The following is a 20,236-nucleotide window of genomic DNA, read 5'->3' on the forward strand; positions in this document are numbered from 1 at the left end:
GGCTCTTTTTTTTTCCCTCTTCTCTTTCTTTCGTTTCCATTCAGACTCTGTAACATTAAAGAGGGACCAGTGCTGATTTATGTGGCTGGTTAACGTCTTGTATAACAGATTTGGTCAAGCCACTAAAATCAAAATGGCTTTAATTATTTCTCCTCTCTGACTGATTGTGCTGTGTTCCATTATAGTTGCAATTTACCTCCTGCGACATCAGTAATTGATGGTCAGTGTTTGGCTTAAGGTGTCTTTATTTTACTGCTGGCTATGGAATGATGAGCAAATAAGTAGTGATGGAGATGGATGTGCGTGGTCCGTCCCTCTGCGAGGCTAAAAACAGAGCAATGATTGGCTGCTGAACTTGTAAAGCTAACTATCTACTATGTTTCAAGGGTAAACAATCCTTCCCTCAGGCGATCTGGCACAAACTAAACAGTTTAGTACATTTTCTGCTTGATAAAACCTTGTTCAATTTCCTGTGCTTTGTACCACTTAGATAGGCCCGACATGCCATCTTTCCCTTCCATATTCCCCTGGATGTGTCTGACAAAGAGGAGCAGCGGCGCGGCCAGTCCAACAGGCGTCCACTCTCCCTCCTGAATGAATTTACTTCAATTAGAGGCTGCAGTCGAGCACAAGAGGACGAAGCGTGTCGTCTTTTATGAACATTTATTGTTACACAGTGTAATGACCATGCACACTGTGACCCGGGCTAATGACACCATAGATTAACTCCAGTGGGTTGCCTGTGGGAAAGTCCAAAACTATTCCAAAGGTATTGATTTCGAGGCTTGCTGCGAAATTGAACTGTCAGGTGTTCCACTGGGCCCTGATATGATATTGATCCCTCCTGCTTAGCGACCAACAAAGAGTCTGGTTACCTGGAACAGCCCGGTCTGGGGCAACGACAGGGGATCCCCCCCCCCCCCCTTTATAAGTGCTCATTGGAATTTTAAATAGAAATTTGATAAACTCTGACTCTCTGGGGAATATGAGTGAGAGCAGCTCTGCCTCAAGTGACTTTCTTTCTGTGCTTCCACTCAGAACATTAGCTAAGCCACTTCTCCATTAACCGGAAAGCCTGGTGCCAAGCTGTAGAGTGCTGCCACTGACACTGTGCTTATGGCTTTGCTAGTAAACACAGGTTAAAAGGAACATTCGCAGCTTTAACCATCCTTCCTCAAGCGCCCCTCCTTCAACAACGGCGGGGCTGTGACACTCGATGCAAGGTCACTCTGTAAAAGAGGGAGAAAAAAAAGGGAAGAGGGAACAAAGAAAGAAGGCTGGTAAGGAAATAACAGAGAGCTGCTTTATTTCTTTCTTCCCATACTCTCCATTTTAATTAGAGTGTCTTCAGCCAAGCCGAGTGGTGTCAGTGAGTGCATGGAAGCAATCAGTACCCCGTGTGGCAGGAGTCAAATGACTTTGATCAGCTCATGGAGACTGATCCGCAGGGACCGCGAGAGGCGTGGGTGATCCCGCTAGCGTCTGCATGCCAACCAGGGCAGCCGCCACCGCGGTGGCAACCTGCACCCCTCCTCGAGACACTCACACTGGGAAAATGTTAATGGCAGAGGACTGTCCTAATGTGCTGCTGTCACTTGCCTGTTTTATCTGTCTCTGCGTGTTATTTGAGGTGCTGCAGTTCATTTGACTCCTTGTGGAGCCCTAATCAGTCACACTGAGAGTGTTGTGATCATTGTTAGTCCGAGCCCCTCCCCCCTGCATGGGGCTGAGGGGTGAAAAAAGGAAGTGATGGAGAAGGAAAAAAAAATCATTGTAAACTTCTCCAACTTGAAATTTTTTGCTTTTTTTATTTTCTTTTTTTGTTCAGATACAGACCTTAGTGTTTTAATGTTATGTTGACAGTAAAAACAACAAGAGTAAGAGTCAAACTGAAGAAAGAGGGGCTCTGAATTCAGACCAAGCGGCAACCTCTGAGGCTGAAAAATGAAGCCAACTTCAACTGCAGTTCCTCTAATGGCCACTAGAGTCTGGCTCCAACAGTGAGTCAGTCCCCATAGACTCCCATGTTAAAATGTCCAACTTCACCTCTGTTGATTAGCAACAGTCCAGGACCAATCCAGTTGTGGAACTATTTGTGTTGGCGTTTCCAAATAAATGACAATATAAACAAACAAATCATAATCTTTTGTTGCTTATTTAACTAATATGGCACTCGTAGAACTGTTGTATAAAAGCAACATCACAGGAGAGGGAGGGATGTTGTTCTGAATACCAGCACAGTTAAATATATACATATATATAGTATATTAAAATACTTGTCTTGATTTTAACAATTTCCAACAATTCCTCTTTTTGTGATATGAGCAAGAAATTGTCGTCCATTGACATTCCTAGAAAATTTTACTGACCTAAATATATTTAAATTTACAACTTTTCACATGCTAATTCTGCTGAGTTCTGTCCTGTTTTTCATTTAACCTTATAAAAATATATGTAAAGCCTCCACAGGTATTAATTTCCATTTCATGTCACCTAAGGCTACACAGGCCATAATCCTTAATGGAATACTGTCTTGGGAATGCTGCGTGTGTGTGTGTGTGTGTGTGTGTGTGTGTGTGTGTGTGTGTGCGTGTGTGTGTGTGTGTGTGCATGCGTATGTGTGTTGTTTGGTTGTTGCTCCAGTGTCTGTGTTTCACCAACAGAGCTGCAAATAGACCAGAACACACTGGATCCAGATGTAAATGTTGGGACAAAAGAGCCTTCCAGCTGAGATTTTTAAACTCTACTAAATTTAAGTTCCTTAGTTTTATTAGAAAAAACCTGCCTCTGGAGCTGCTTTTGATGGAACTCATCATTATGATGTAAATGTTGATTACACAATGTAATGGCCATAGAATGATGACACCATTTAGATTGGTTTCCTACATGCCTCACTTTCAGTATGCAGTTCTGTCTCAATTAAAGTTCACCTGCCACTGTGCAACAGAAACAGAGAGAGGACATTTGGTAGCTTTCCCCTGGTAATGGAAATGGCCATTGGTGGAACAACCAGAGTCACCGTGGAAGTTGCGAAAAATCCCGAGGTCAGATGAGGCAAAGATTGCAAAGATAGGGAGTGATATACACTGATCACTCGATAGAGAGAGCCATTGGTCAGACTGGGACAGAAATTCAGCCCTGGTCTAAAACGCTGGCACCAGAGAGAGGGCCAGTGAAGAGACTGACAGAGCTGAGATCAGGGTTTTTAGTTTCACATGGTTGTTTCTTGTCTTGGACAGTAGCCAGGCTGATGGCTATGTTGCTAACACTATCGCTAGCAGTCAGAAACAAACAACCATGATTTATTGTCCATTTGATAATCTCTAAATTGAGAAGTGGTGGGATTCTTCAATTCAATTCAATTCAATTCACTTTATTTGTCCAAGTGGCGCAATTTGCAGAAACATGTAGAGTAGCACAATCACAAGCACAATTTAAATTAAAAAAAAAAAAAAAAAAAAAAAATATATATATATATATATATATATATATATACACACATATGTTCTGTTATATTTAATCCATTCTTTCTTTGTAGCAGTGGCATTTACATTAATACCACTTGGACATGAAGCAATATATAATTTCTTGTGGTGGATGTGCCCCAAGTTCTACATGAAAGACTGAAACGTTCATTTATTATTGAGAAAAATCCAGGATTGTGAAAACGGTAAACTTCAGTGTGAAATGCACCAGAAATGTCATTCATGAGTTCTCTTGATGAATAAATTGTACTTTCTGACAACTACCAGAAGGTCGACACACAAACTTACAATTAAATAATTCAACTTGCATGTAACAACATACTATTATCACAGTCTTCACATGTTCCTGTGTGTTCCCGCATTTGAGCCGACATTCAGTTTTCACCACCAAAGTGAAGCGCACACAATCACCAGGGTTTCTATTCCCTATCACACTGTATTAGCATAATGCTGTTTTCTCTGTCCTGCCCTGTTGTTTTCTCATGTTTTCCATATTCTTCCTCTGCTCTGCCTTTCCACTGGTGACTGGCAGGCAGGAAGTGGTCAGTAAGGTGCTCCCCCAACCCCGACCCCCTCCCCCACCCAGCATTCACCTCAATATGAACTCAAATCACAAAAATGAAGTTCTGATCTTTTCCAAAAACAGTTTGCATCCACATATGTCATGTCTGCACTACTAAATTTACAAAAACAAAATGGTATATGCCACAATACACAACAGCTGCTGTATTGAACCTTTGCATATGTTAGCATGCTATGCTAATGACACTAATGTCTCCTCTCAGTAAACAGAAGAATTGGTCTCTCTAGACCTTTCTTAATTAAATGTGTGTCAGCTGTGCTAGTCATTTGGAAGAGAGTGTGAAAAACGTTCAGAGTCTCAGATATACTGGAAATCTATGACATTGACTTGGTAAAAGGAACTACAGCCATGTCCGAAAACGCTTGGCAAAATGGCTCCAAATTCACCTCCCCTGGCGGTTAAACAATTAAAATCCAGTTTTAACAAGAGGAGTTATACATGGTTTGTATCTGGTTTCACTTCGTAACAAACTACTACGAAAAACATTTAGGCTGTTAATTTGATAGTATTAGGTAGTATTAGCGCTAACCACTGTTTTTGTTGTAATAATGTGTGTGAACTCCCCCAACTTGAAATAAGTTGTTTTAATGCTTCTTCCCAGCAGTAGCAAATGTTAACATACTAACAAGCTAAAATAAGATGGTAAACATTAGCCTACCCACTAATTGTGAGCATTTTAACATGCTCTCATTAGCTTTTAGCCACCTGGCTTCCTCAGGTAAACCTAACCTTTACTTTAAAAGTAACCCTATGGAATCTCTGATCACTAGCGTATCTGTGGAGCGATGCAAATCAAGAGGGTGCCCATTTTTTTGTAATGTGCACGGGCATGAGGACACAGTGGTTTCACACTAATCTAGCAATACGCTAAAAGCAGTGAGGAAGACTGTTAACAAGTAAACATAGGTGAAATCAATGCACAATTTACAATATAAATTAAAAAAATGTTTTATTAAGAAGGAAATTCATCCAGCGTATTTGTTAGCCCTCAAAGATACACATGATGCATTTTGAGAAACCCTAAGTGTAAACATTTCTTATGTGAGCCATGTGCCACTGTCAATAAGAGAGCATCCAGCACCGTCTTCTACAACAAGGAGCTATTTGAGATATGAATGAAATGTCAGATTTCCAACATAAATACAAACTCATATTAGAATCAGCCATGAATATCATTTGGAAACAGCTCAACAGAAACACAACTGGATGCTTTGTTTGGGACATTCAGGTCACAGACCGCTGAGGTCACGCTCTTATAATTGCGCAGTATGACATACATATCCAGCCAATTTCAGAGACGGAAGCACGCTGCATGCTCTCATAAATCAATGCCTGAACCACAGGCAGGTGAAAGGAGAGAAAGAAAAAGTGTGTCTGAGAGGGGAGAGGGAGGAACAAAAGAGATGGAGAGAGATATTGAGAAGAGAGAGACGCAGAGTCAGAGAGAGATACAAAGAGAGTACAGGAAAGTTTTGCTCTCCAAGCCGCCTCTGTCTCCTGCCAAAGCCCTTTTCTTTCCCTCTCTCCGTTCTCTCGTTGAAATCTATTTATTCTTGGACTATTTCTCCTCTGTGAACTCTTCACTCATAACATGATGGATGAATAAGTGATTACACAGAGGCAGCGTAGGGCACGGAAATCATTTTTAATATTCCACGCACAAGTCAAGCAATACCTCATGTAAGTAGGATGTCTCTCCCTGTTCTTTGTGTCATGCAGGCAGCCCGGCCCTGCGAGCATGTCATCAGTGCAACTAATTGGCTTATTTTCCAGTGCTCGTTAACGCCACAATAATCTCAGAATCACTCACTTATTATGTCATGACAGAAACTATCTAATAGAAAAAACATGAATTCTGTTAAACAGTTAATGGTGCCAAAATCTCAAAAGTGTGAATTGCATTATATTCATAATTTATTCCTCAGAAAAATGTGAGAAAAACAGTTTCTGAAGATTTCCACTGCTGTCAGCCAAAATCTTTTCAAGAAGTGAAAATTGTCATGTAAAGCTGCAAATTCCATTAGCGAGTTGTTGTGCAGGGTGCCGTCATTGCCCTGTCAAGAAAACCCACAGCCATCTTCTTCTTTTTTGGCCGGTCCGGCCACAGCCCAGCACCACATCAGCAAACTTTCTGTGAGTGATAGAGTTGAGTGACTTACCAAGTTACCCCATTGGTCGGTTGGAGGAGCGTTTGATGGTTCCCATCTGGGGGTGTTTACAGCGGATCCAACAGCTTTCAACTATCTTTATCTACCTCATCTGCAGACCTTAACTAATTCCCTCTATTTGATATGTATCAGCAGCACACTCTCTATAAATGAATAACAGGCACACAAAGACGACTGGTTGTCATCGTTCCTGCATGAGCCAGTTCCTTCCCGTGTTTTCTCCATAGACTGTAAATAAAGATGGATGTAGCCTGTGTGACGTCACCCACAGGTTTCTGAAGAGCGGTTTTGAAGCTCACAGCGACTTACTGGCTCGTCCAAAAACAGACAAAGATGTGGAGCGTGTGGAGCTGAGACTTCGGTGCATGTTGGTTTGTGGCAAACATACGATCACTCACCTGTCACTCAAAGAGGCCACGCCCTCAATTATGCTGAACTTTAAGCCTTAATAAAATGTGGTGAGTATATATTTATGCATATCTTTTTTTTCGCTTTTTGTACCAGGCTGTAAACCTGTTATTTCTGCTGTAAAGTTGGACATTTGAACATGGGAGTCTATGGGGACTGACTCACTGTTGGAGCCAGACTCAGGTGGTCATTAGAGAAACAGCAGCTTTTGGCACTTTGTGTTCATTTTCAGCCGTGGAGGTTGCTGCTTGCTTTTCTCCCTGTGTTCCCTTGTGTCTCCACCCCCTGGCTTGTGTTTATGTGTAGGTGTTGTGGGCGTGGCTTCCTCTACCTGGCTCTGCATTCCTTTATATTACACAGTACAAATGCTTCGGTCTTTTCTACACTTATTGCCAGCTTGTTCTGCAACCTCAATGGTAGCAAGCTCTCAGCCTATTTCTTATTTCGCAAGTATTTTCTAGAGATTTCTTCTCCTTTGTGAACTTTTACTAAATGCCTTATTCTACTTTCCGTCTCAGGGTTCCAGAGTTACACCAAAACCCTCCTTCACGAAAGCCGTTGAATGCTCCATCCTCCACTCTCAGTTCATCAGCCTTCATCTGCAGTTGGATGCAAGCTCCCCTCACCATCCCAATTCTGTCACCGACCTCCATGAAGTCCACGGATCAGCTCCTCCACGCCACCCCCTGCTACAGAACACCACAAGCCCTCCATTCCTCCCCTGTTTCACCTTCCCCTGACCTCCTTTGTCACTCAACTCTCCAGTGGCTTCCTGTACACCAGCTCTTCAGCTCCAGTCCCCCAGACCCAATTCCCCAAGCTTCTCCTTTTGTCTTTTTATCAGTTTTTTGTTAAATCCAGTCACAAACCTGCTTTTGTTTTCAGTGTCTGCTTTTGGGTCCAGAACTAGAACCAAACGTGAATTTCATTTTTTGACCAGTCCGACTATGGAACAGTCTGTAGTGCAAACAATCAAATCAGAAATGGACTTTCACTGTCAACGCTTGTCATCCTGTGGAAATATCCTATTTATTTCAAAATGAGGGTTTTGGAGTGACACAATCCATGACACTGAAATGGGAATTTAACTCCAGTTTGTCAAATTAGTACATGACCTTTTGTTTTGTTATGATCACATCCCCTATATATTCGCCTGAAGAAAGGTGTGTTCTGCCCTGGACTTATCTGCTGTTACAGACTCGACAGGGAGGGGGATTTTTCACATATCACACCCTTTCCACCCCCATACACAGTCCAGCCATATTCTATGATTTTACCTATTTTACCTATCCAACGTGTTCTCCTTTTTAAACACACACTCCATAAGAGCAAAATAACTGTCCTATTTCCTATGTGTTAATGTTAAAATATTTCTCACCCTTATGAACACCAATCATTTCTATCCTTTTTCAAATCCATGTACGACCATTTCAGTCAGAGGGAACAAACAGCAGCTGTGCTAGCCCCCGCAGTCCCTTCAAGTAACACAAAAACAATAAAAGAGACAGAGAGAGAAGAGAAGGCTGTTATTATTACACTGTCTTGACTGAGTTTTTTCACCCACAGCGGTGTAGAGCGCAAATTGTCCGTGGCCTGAGCTGGAGAAACTACAAAACAAGCACTCTTGTGTGAAAGATGAATCGGGTCTGGGAGCTGGCGAGTTTATTTGTGTTGCTGAACTATAACAAGGGTCACACTTTGCATCGGTGGCGAAATGAAAGAGAGGACTTAGAAAGAAGCCGGGTGAGTTCACTTCAATATCACAGCTTCTCTTTTGGAGATTTCATGGAGGTGACACCACTCAAAACAACTGAAGAGCGGTTAGTATTGCTGTTGACCTAGACAGGTTATTATTACTTCACCATGGATTTGTATAGTGTTTTTTTGATACTGTAGCTGTGTGACTCTGACTGTGAGATCTTTATGAGATTTTTATGTATGTCCGCAATCATGATTTTCTTTACTATACATTTAGTGAAATTGAGGGTCCAGTTTTAAATGGTGAAAAACCCGAAGAAATAAGTGGAGAAAATTCCAATCAATGAACTGCGATCGGTGGAATTAAAAGTGCTGAGCATTTGATTCAGATTTTGTAGAAAAATGACAAGAGGAAAAGATCTACATGACTTCGAAGGAGGTTCATTGTTGGGGTTCAGACGGCAGGAGCTTCAGTCACATGAGCAAGAACAGTCTTGACAGCTTCATAGACAGGGGCACTGTAGTAGAGTTGCAATGCATGAACCCCAGATTACAAAGATAAATCCATTCTTGAGAGTTCAGTGGTGCAAAAACCAGAGGCACTGATCTATAGAGATGTGGAGAAAAGTGATGAGTCATCCTTCACCGTATCCTCAACAAGTGGGTGAGGTCATGTGTCAGAGAGAGGACGGTACAGGCTTGAATGCTTGATCCACACAGTGATGAGATCCGGTGGCTCTGTTATGCTGGGGGGGGGGCAGGTGCTATTTTGAACTAATGTGCCACTATGAAACTCTAGGACAATGATCGTACCCTGGTTCCAGGTCTATGAATCGCTGCCAACATCTTCAAATTGTTCTGGCTCTGCACTCGTTGATGGCTCAACTAAAAAGTGACTAATCAGAGCTAAATAGGCAAGAAAAGACCTGGGAACATCACCTGCTTCCTTACCCAACCAGCTTCCTGTCTTCACAGCAGAAAAAAATGACCATAGATACCGTTGTAACTTAACCACTAAATGTCCATGTTGACTGCAGATGGCTTAGATACATCACTCACTGGTGGAGTCCCAAAAAAATAAAAGCTCTTCCCCACAACAGGAAATCAGCTAACATGAACACGACTGAATGAATTAAATGAAACATGGCCGTCTGATTATCAGGTTATAGTGATGTTCAGTGATTTAGCTAAAGAGAAATGGTTCATGCAAACTTATGCCAAACCAGTTGGATGTTAGCAAGACTGGACATCAAATATGATGCTTTTTCGTTAGCATGTCATGAGTGGGCTACTATAACATACATAGACACCTGGGCATTGAGCCTATATGTGATTGTTGTACGTATTATTCTAAAACTATAGGTTACTTACCTGCTTCTTGAACAGCGCCCGACCCTCTGGGAAGGTTTTTGACCAGATGTTTGGAACCTAGCCGCAAGGATTTAATCCCATTCAGGGGCATTAAGGCCAGGCTTGCTGTCGGCATTCCAGTCCATCCCAAAGGTGTTGGATGGGGGTTGAGGTCACGGCTCTCTGCAGAAGTTCTTCCACACCAGACTGGGAAAGCCATTTGTTCATGGAGCTGGGTGCAATATCATGTTGAAACAGGAAAGTATCTTCCCTTAACTGTTTCCATAAAACTGTAAATCACCTATATCTAAAATACCCGGACAAAGGTGCACAAAAGTATGTGGACAGGGGGCATATTTTTGGCCTTATAGTGTATGTGTTAAGGTATTTTGTTTTATTAGACTATTGCTATCCAATAAAGCTCAGTAACTTGGCAGGTATAGTACATCTTAGTTTTCTTTCTCAACGCATGGGTGATGTGGGATTTGAACTCATGACCTCCCAGTAACACAATAGTTTTTTCCAGCCAAAAAGCCCCGGCATTCTCTCACCTAGACTAACACACCGCTGGACAAGTAAAAAAATAAATCCTTGATTTATTACCTGATACTTCTGATCCTCCAGGCCATATCCCCTCTAATGGCTCACAGACGCATTTACAGACATTGTAGCTGGGTCTGAGGTGATCGCTCCAGGTCAGGGGCCAGCCAATAAACCAGCTCTGTGTGTTTGTGTCACAGTGAGCATGTTTGTGTGTGTGTGTGTGTGTGTGTGTGTGTGTGTGTGTGTGTAGGACAGACATGAAAGAAATGAGAATCAAGGGTCTACCTCAGCACGACCCCGGTCCCCTCCGATGTCTTGACTCCAGCCTGTGATTTCACCAGGACCTTATCTCCTAACAACAGACCGTCCGTTTCCGCCGTCCCCATCGCGGCTGTCGGTCCTGGAAAACATGGATGACACCCGGGCTCTGGCCTCTGGTAGAGGACAAATGTGCGGAAGTGCACAATGACTAAGCATGTAGTTCCTCAAGAGAACAAACCACACACAGATATGTCTACATCAAACACACACACACACAGTTTGTACACACACTAGCCTGCAGCTACACACACACACACACACACAAACACACACACTTTATTTCTTTTCCTCATTTTTCATAACCTTGGGGTTTCTCTGTCTCTTTGCGCCCTGATTCCTGTCAACACTCCCACTTTACACTATTTGCAGCACTAAAGGCTGGTTTCCTTGGAGACAGTTAATCAGAACAAGTGGGGGAAAAAAAAAATATGAGTGGTCTGTTAGACTCAGTGCGAGTCCTGTTATGTCCACATCTGCGGCATCACACAACCAGAACAATCCCAGAGGCATGCATATTCAGGCCCGATCTGGTCCAAAACACCCCACGTGGCTCGCTTTGCTCAAAACCAAAATTTACGAATGAGGCACTTATACACTTTCATTCATATCCCCCAGAGCCTGAGTGATTTATGACCATGGAAATTACACTTCCTCTCATAGTTTCTTCTTACTACTCCTCATCATAGAAATCATTTCTCAAGTGTCCTGAACTTGATGGCATCCAGGAATTAGAAGTAAAAGCATCTAGAAACGTCTTTAACCTCTCAATCAATAGCAATTAACAAAGCTTACTTTTTCTTTAACTACAGTGGTGTTGGAACATGTGGCTTCCAACTCTGGGCATGTGTATGATTGGAGCTTGTGTTTGCGTATTTCCCTCACCGGCGTCCAGATGAGGTGTATATCAAGGGAAGTCATGTAGAACCAAGAAAATAGGGAGGGAAAATGCATTCCTGGTCTGCAATGAGGTGAACTCGGCCAAGCCTGGCCTGAAAACCTCCATACAATTTTCAGGCTTTGTGTTTTGATTAAAAAGTTGTTTACTGAATGAAAGGCCATGTTCAGTGACTGAGATACCAAGTGCCAGCGTACAGCGGCGACTCCCTGTTAATCAGTTTTGTTAGCGCTTTAAGATTCTTAAATTCTTCTTTGGTGGTTCTTTACAAATTATAGACATTTACTCAGTTCCAGTTGGGTTTTGTTTCTTGTGTTCAGTAATTTTTCCTTCTTTTTTTTTTTTTTTTTTTTTCATTTTCCGCAGGGAAATCACAGATTCTCCGTCTCCAGCAGTTTATTTCCCCCCTGTTGTTTAGCTTGAGGCGACGCTGAAGGGAAACATACAGTGTGTTGATTTGGACACAATGCCGCGCCAAGTAGTGGTAATTATGAAGGACTAATATACAGCACACACAAATATATAGGCAGCAGTCACAGCCCCGTGTGTTTTTCAGTTATTGTAAAGATTATTTTTCCGCATTTCTTTTTTGAAAATCGCCAGTCGGGCAGGAGACAGGAAGAGAGACGGGTATGAAATGCAACAAGGATCCCCTGCTTGGAATTTGAACCAAGAACCTTTCATCTATGAGCCTTAACCAATCGACCACAAGATGCTCCCTTTTTTATTAACAGATGAGTTGTTTATTGAATGTAATGAAAAACATATTCTGATATTCACTACCAATATCAAGGTGAGAAGTAGCAGCACAGCAGGGTTAGTTAGTAATGCTGCACAGTTCAACAGGTCTGGTTTACAGTGACATCCCCTTTTTCCAACTGAGCACACACACACACACACACACACACACACACACACACACATACAAATGTTTAAAAACATGCTAGAATGAACCACTTACAAATGTAGGGTCACATTTTCTATACTTAAAATCTGATATGTGCATGAAAACATTACTTGAGAATAAATAATATGATCGATAACAAAACTTTAAACTTGCAACAAGCTCAGCTGTTGACTGACACTGTAAGAAAATATCAAACAAAACATCTTAAAATGCATGCAGAAAGGGTTGACTCTTATTTACTATATTTAATTCAACATGATTATTCATCTGTCATGTGTTTGTTAGATGTCCATCTTGTCTGTCTCTTAGAATCAGACTAGTGCTTTTGCTTTACTGTTTGTTTTTATCTTCTTAGACATGTAAACAGTGAGTCAGCTGTTCTGTGCCTGTGTGAGGACGCAGAGATTCAGTTTCCTGAATATATATCTATCATTCGCTCATGCTTGTGACAGCATGACACAGTGATACCAGGACACTGAGGTGGAACGACATACACTTTCAGATAAATAGTTAAAATATGATTTAACAGATTATTTAAAATCTTAGATTCACCCATACCAGCACTCAGGGCTGCAGCCCCCTCAGCATCCCCGTCTCTATGGCAACGTAAATGACCAATCCACATCAGATGAAAGATATTCAGGAAAGACGCAAACCTCAGCATACAGTATACAGTAAATGGTGATTTCTACTATTGGGGGTGTATGTGAACCTCTACCAGCGAAAGCTACCTTTTATTTTTTAAAGGTCCATATAGTCTAAAGTTAGATGTACATGTGTAGTGTGATTATAAAGCAGGTCTAGGTTCTATATTAATACTGTGAAAGTATCAAAGCCTCAGTCCACAGAGAAACGCACACAGCCTGTATTCAGACACTGAGCCTTAAAACCAGCCGTCACTCACCTGGACCCACCATCCAACCTCGCAGGATTTGGTTTCTCTGAGTGTTTACCTGAAATCTGCTACATTTTTATTGGCTCTCTCATAAAAAAAGTCAGCCAATCAGAAGAGAGGCTCAGAGCCTCCTCTCTTCTGACTGGCTCACCAACCTGTTGTTACTGGAGCTCCAGAGAGAAGCCTGAGAGAAGAGAAACCTACACTGAGATGGGTTTTATATCTTCTTATGGATCAACACTTCAAATACAACACAGAAGTGTCAAATATGGGACCTTTCATTTTTTTCAGAGCGTGAAAACAATAGCACATCCCTGTTGTGGACATGCCACCCATTGCGCTCCTGCTTAGCACCAGTGGCTGAATGACACACATAAAGTGTGTTTCTGGCCACATCGATTTGAAACATTTGTTTTTACACTTGACTGATGTGGAAAAGTTGGATTGTGACTTAGTGAATAAATCATGAAGCACCACAATCATGAAGGTTTCCATCATGTATTTCACATGGTTTTCCACCATTTCCCGTTTGACTGAAGCTTTTAATTCTCTCTTAACTATGTCATCTCATTGTGTCATTCTTCTTCTGCAATGGTTTAATGGCACCCGGCTGGAGAATTGGTGCCACCGACTGTTTATACCGATGTGCTCAGTTCTTAATGTTGGTGATGGAAGCGCACATTCATTTGCATTTTTTCTTTCTGTCTATTTTCAGGAAATCCTGATAAAACTTGCACGACATTTAGATGGAAACTTGATTATTCTCTCTAATGTTCCGTCTCCCTTTCTCATCGTGTGTGTCTCCAGCAGGGAAACTCACATATGATCACTACCATTAATAGCTCATACAGAGCCTGGGCCCCATGTTTTGTCAGCGATTCCCCACTCATGACGACAGCCACATCCATTACTACATGCTTACAGCGTCCGAGTTTAGAAAACAGCCTAAATCAGAATAGTTACAGCGACAGCCTTTCGAACGATGGAGCGTGACATGGGCTCTTTGCTGTGGCTTTGGAGGATGATGGGTGCTTGCATGGTAGGGTGGCGGTGGAAAAAGTTGTGGGGGGGGGGGGGGTGGCGGGTGGCGATAATGCAGAACGGATGCCCCTTTGTGCCATTTTGTCACGGTGGGAACTGTTTTTGCTCTCCGGGGCAAATGATGAGTCCCAGATGGATGACCAGCTGCTTCAGGTTTCTCAGCCCATGGAGGTGGGCGTCACATAGGGGAGGGCTGTGTGTATGTTTTGAGGAATTGGTATGCAGGTCAAGGGGGCGCCGCTGCGTGAAGGTGTAGACTCGAGGCTATATTTTCACGTTCACGCTCGCGTTCTCCCCCACAGCACCACTTGCTATTCTGCCAGGAGGGTTTCTATTGTTAGCCAGAAGGGCTCTCAAGGTGCTCTGGATCACTAGACCTTGATAAGAGGAGTCATAGTATCCATCTGTCATTTTTGTCCACTGCCTACCTTCCCCACCAGAGGAGTAATTAAAAGGCCACCTGATATCCTGCCTGTGTCTGGCTCTCAACCTAATAATACACCCTAGCACGTATACACACACACACACACACACACACACCAGACTGTGGCTCTTCCTGATAGCCAGGCCTCATGATGAGCCACCAATGCAAATAAACATCTCATAAAGAAATATACGGAAGCAGAAACCTGGGTGATCCTCCTGCCAAAGCTCTTGTATTAATAGAAAATATCAATATTCCTCCTGCTCAGCTTTGAAGGTGAACTCTTTTTTTTTTTTTTTCTACTAGGCCACTGATTTGAATGACATCACAGCATCCACACAGGGCTGCTTGTCAATCCATTGCTCATTAATTTGGATTGCCCCCAATTGGCCGGGAGTTTACCTTATTAGACATCCTGTGTGTACGCGCTCCTCTTCCTCTCATCATTCCCATCGAGACGATCGCTCGGCGAAAACCTCTGTGTACAGTTTCGGTGGATCATTATTTGTCATCCGTATAACCACAGTCCACAGCTGCGTACACTGCGGATTTTCTGCCCGACCAAGAGAGACAACAAAAACAAACGGAGCTAAGAGAAAGCAAATGTGACTATCAAAGCATGGCATGGGGCACGGCAGACATGCATAATGTACGATCGCTGTTTCCCGTCGACCACCGCCACATCCTAATCAAGCATCAGGCAAAAAATATCCCACAGAAGAAAGTGGATATCAAAGCAGTTGCAATGCAGCATATCACTGTGATGAAGGAGGGAAAAGTAAATAAAAAAAGAAATAAATGAGCTGCCTGTCACACAAACCTCTACTAATTTTGTTTATTCAACACAAGTCAACTTCCCTACCCGGTCTCTTCCTTCTGGTGTTTTCTTTTTTTTTTTTTTTTTTTTCTTTGGAACATCAAGATGCAAATTCTAGCCATTTGTGAATATCAATAACATCTGGCGGGCTTCCCGAGGAGCGAGGCTGGGATGTCTTGAGGCCATGCCAGTCACAGCTAAGCCCCGATGAATAAAGAGAAGCACTTCCTCTCCTCCACGCACTTCAGTGCTAATTAAGACGGAGCAGAGCCCTCATGGCCACTCGCCGAAAACAGATCCATTGTTGGAAATTCAAAGCGGATGGGAGCGGGTAACCGGCGGGTGTCATTCTCTGTGACGGAGGTCAACTGGTTCAAAGGAAAGTCATCATTCAGAGATCTGCTGTTACAAAGACGATGAAATGAGGATTTGATCCTGCGAAATGCCAATGGACACATGATTCCTCGTGGAATTAACCTTTAGTTATTGTATAAAAACAGGCAGAGAATGTGTCTGAATAATTAATGGGTTGAGCTATAAATTAAAATTGTGGGATATTTTCATTCTGTGTTTATTCAGTTAAATTCTTTCTCCCTTTGGTTGTTTTTGACATAAAAAAATCACCTCAGAGAGCCTGACAATAAACTACAGCCACTGCCCGCTGGATGAAAAGCACCGTGCCCTGAACAACAACACATCTGGACGCATCTGTCTCAACTTAGATCTCAAGTCAAGTGGAGCAGCTTGTTAACTTTCTCCAGACATCGCCCCCTCCACCATCAAAGATATGGCAAATTCGCTGACAATAGAAAATGATAAAAGCAAATCGTCTCTCATCTGGAAACTATCCCTGCGCTCTCAGGCCCCCCCCCCCCCGTTCACATGCATTGTTTGCCAAGCATCAATTACACATGCTTGCCCTGCTCTGTTTGAAAAGAACAAATGCCAAGATTCCACTTTATCCTTCTGGTTGGGACTGAATGTCTGAGAGGATCCAATGATAACACCGGATGAGATGCTATGTGTGTGTTCTGTCTGGTTTTTTCATGCATTTAACTGCCTGACTCTGAGGAACGGTAGAGATGCTTCTTGGATTTCCTCATTATCTTCCTCTGATACTGCCTCCAGTCTTGCGAACGACGATCTCCAAACCTCATATCACAGCCTGGTGGATTTTTGAATTACAGTGTTTATTTTCGACAGTTTAAAAAGTCAGATATCAATACACAGTTGTTGTAACCTTTACACATTACACAAACATTGTTGATGATTATGTAAAACTCCACAAATCCAGAGCCACGGTGCAAGTGGCATAATAACATCTCATTTTTTGGGAGTGGAGAAGCCACTGCACTACTGCCACCATCTTGTAATTGACATTCTCACTGAGTGGAATATTTTACAGTTGAAAAATGTTAAGTACTCTCTGGTGGAAAAAACTTCCTAATGGTGCCATTTTTTTTCTGTATTATCACAATCACACTTTTGATATTCCCACAGTTACATTACAAGATAGATAGATAGATAGATAGATAGATAGATAGATAGATAGATAGATAGATAGATAAGGACTGAAATCATTAAAATATATAAATAAAATATGCATATAAACATCAAAGATACCTATAATATATAGCAGACACACACACCTAGAGGTACAGTATGTAGACTCAGCAGCATGTGAGTGAGTTGATGAAGACTGATGATATGGTATCATCAGTACACACAATGAAGATATAGCATTTTGTACGCTAACCTAACCCTTACCCTTAAGCACACTGAGACATGTTTTCGTTTTTTAATTTTATGATGTTGTGTGTCACTGGAAACAATGAAACATTAACTTTATATCTAATATATATATATAGTTTTCAAAATGTAACTCACTGAATTGATATTCCAGCTCTTTTGGCACAAAAGTTTTCCCAGAAGAATGCAGAGTAGAGAATGAGGTGAAAGGACCAATTTTTCTTTATTGTATTGTAACAATATAGAAAGTATGTCCAGTGAATCGTAAAGAGACCAGGACACAAGTTCACAGTTCGTAAATGGACTGCACTTATAAAGTGCTTTGCTAGTCTTATCGACCACTCAAAGTGCTTTACAATAAAAGCCACATTCACCCATTCGTACTGTGCTTTTTCTACACATATAGCACCTTTCTACCAGACATGCACACTCACACACTGACGATACATCGGGGGCAGTTTGTGGTTCAGTATATTTTCCAAGGACAGTTTGAAATGTGGACCGGAGGAACCGGGGATCCAACCACCCCCCTCTACCCACTTTTTAGGCCATCCCACCTTTATTTATTTTTTATTACTGTAGTATACCAATAGTATCACTGTCATCATATTCTAGTGAGTAGATATGGTAGATACTGTGGTTGATAAAAGAGTGCAAAAAGCTTGAGGAATCAAGTTAACAATTGTGTTACTAGATACTGACGCGTTTCTCATCTCTCAGCTGTACGTGTCCGCTGACAAATTAGTTTCTCCCCAAAAAATCAAACCACCAAATAATGATCCTATAAATCACATTCATGTAATGCCCATGGATTTGCACTGACAAAAACCTTCATGTGACAAATGATAAATTAAGGTGGAGGAACTGTGGGGAAGCCCTGAAGGATTATTAATGATATTTTTAACTGGGTGATGGTAAAGCTACCAGCACAGCAAACACCTATTAAGAATTCTGAATCTTTTAAAGCTCCATATTTTTCCTCTTCTCCTGTGTTTTATTTGAAGTGTTGATCCATAAGAAGATATATTTGTGGTTTAGAAGCAAAAGCATCTCGATGTAGTTTTATACCTCCTCTCTCAGGCTTCTCTCTGGAGCTCTAGTAACGACAGGTCAGTGAGGTTTTACCTGACTGTCACCTGGCTGACTGTTTTCTGAGTGATCCATTAAAATATAGCAGATTTCAGGTAAACACTCACAGAAACCAAATCCTGCAAGACTGGATGGTGGGTCCAAGTGGGCTGGGCTCGGGGCTTGGTGCATGGCTGAGAGCAATGATTGCTTAGTTGTGACATCACAAAGTTCCAGAAGTCCTGACGGCTGGTTTTAAGGCTCAGTTTCTGAATACAGGCTGTGTGCATTTCTCTGTGGACTGAGGCTTTGATACTTTCACAGTATTAATATAGAACCTAGACCTGCTTTATAATCAAACTACACATGGACGTCTACCTTTAGATTATATGGACCTTTAACTGCATTTTCTGCAATGTCCTCGTCTGTGCTGGAAAGTGTGTTGTGTTAGGTGTTTGTGTACGTGTAACATAGTTTTGTTCTGCATCTTTCCATCATAATGCGACACATGTAAGATTTAAGAAAGGTTCCACAAATTACGAGACGAGATGAATGACATTTTACAACCAACAAATCAGCCTAACAACGGGTGTGAGACAGGATAGTTATTAAAATCAGCAATATGGATTCAGCCCCATCAGGTGGAACACATTGCTTAGAACACCAGGAGAGCGAGAAGGAAAAACCCCCCAACCAACATTTTCACCTGACATTTAGCTGGGAATTAACTCAACATATTACAGTACAGCTCATAAAATGAATTTGCTTTCGATCAAGTGCTCCGACGCCCATATTTCAGGGTGCTGAGATAAGGTCAGCTGTCACGGAAGAATGTTTGCCGAATAAAAAATTGATGCATAACAAGCTGGAAAGCAGGTTGAAGGTGGGCTTTCTCCTGGCCGCACGCTGCAGACCCTGACCTTTACTTAACTCAATTCAATATAGTTCACCTCATATGTGTGTTTGTTCTCCTCTGCCAAAATGAGAGAAGGCCCCCTTGGTTACCATATGCCACAGACACTCTCATTTGATTTGTATCCCTCTTATATTAGTTATTTTATTCCACTGTGGAGGCATATTGTATGAATCTGCTTTTTGATTCTGCACCCTGTGTTTTTTTCCTTTATGACAGCTTTTAATTTTTTCCAGGGCTAGATCTTACTTGTGCTTGTTTCATTTTTGTTTCTTCTTCTCAGCTTTGTTCTCTGGATTAGAGCGGGTGGAGGGAGATAAAACAGTGGTGCCAAGCGAGTCTCAATGTGCTAGATGTACATTTGAACTCTTGAGCTGTTTTGCCAATTAGCAGGTTACAGCAATCCCAGCAGTGTGTGTGTGTGTGTGTGTGTGTGCATGTGTAAGGGTGTGGGTGTGAAAGTGTGTTTCTGCTATCAGCATTGTGAGCTACACAAAGAAAATGCATGTAAGTGTGTGTGTGTGTGTGTGTGTGCACAGTTTTTTTTACTGCACTCAAAAACATGATATTATACTGCAGAGGGTCAAAAGGAGGGAAAGTGATATATCTATCAGAGCAGATGAGCACTTTTGACACCCAGCACAGCAGACATGGGTTGTCACTAGATCTTGGAGGATGATGGTATAGTAGAGAGACAGGTACAAGAGGAGAGAGGAGACAGCGCACTTAGAATCACTTCCTGTATCCTACCACTCCTCCGACCTGAACAACCTCACAGGTCGTTTTTTTTCCACCCTCCGATACGACCCATAGGAGTGTCTCCTGAAATAGCGCACCCTATGGCGGCAGGTGTACTGGCACTTGGCTGTCACGGTTACAACAATAAACATGCAGACTGCACCGAGAACAGCGTACCTACCATCGTTGCCGTGGTTACTACAATGGCAACGGTCATGGTTCGGTTAGATTTT

This window comes from Seriola aureovittata, chromosome 11 (genome assembly GCF_021018895.1).
Source record: "Seriola aureovittata isolate HTS-2021-v1 ecotype China chromosome 11, ASM2101889v1, whole genome shotgun sequence".
In the NCBI taxonomy this organism is placed as follows: Eukaryota; Metazoa; Chordata; class Actinopteri; order Carangiformes; family Carangidae; genus Seriola; species Seriola aureovittata.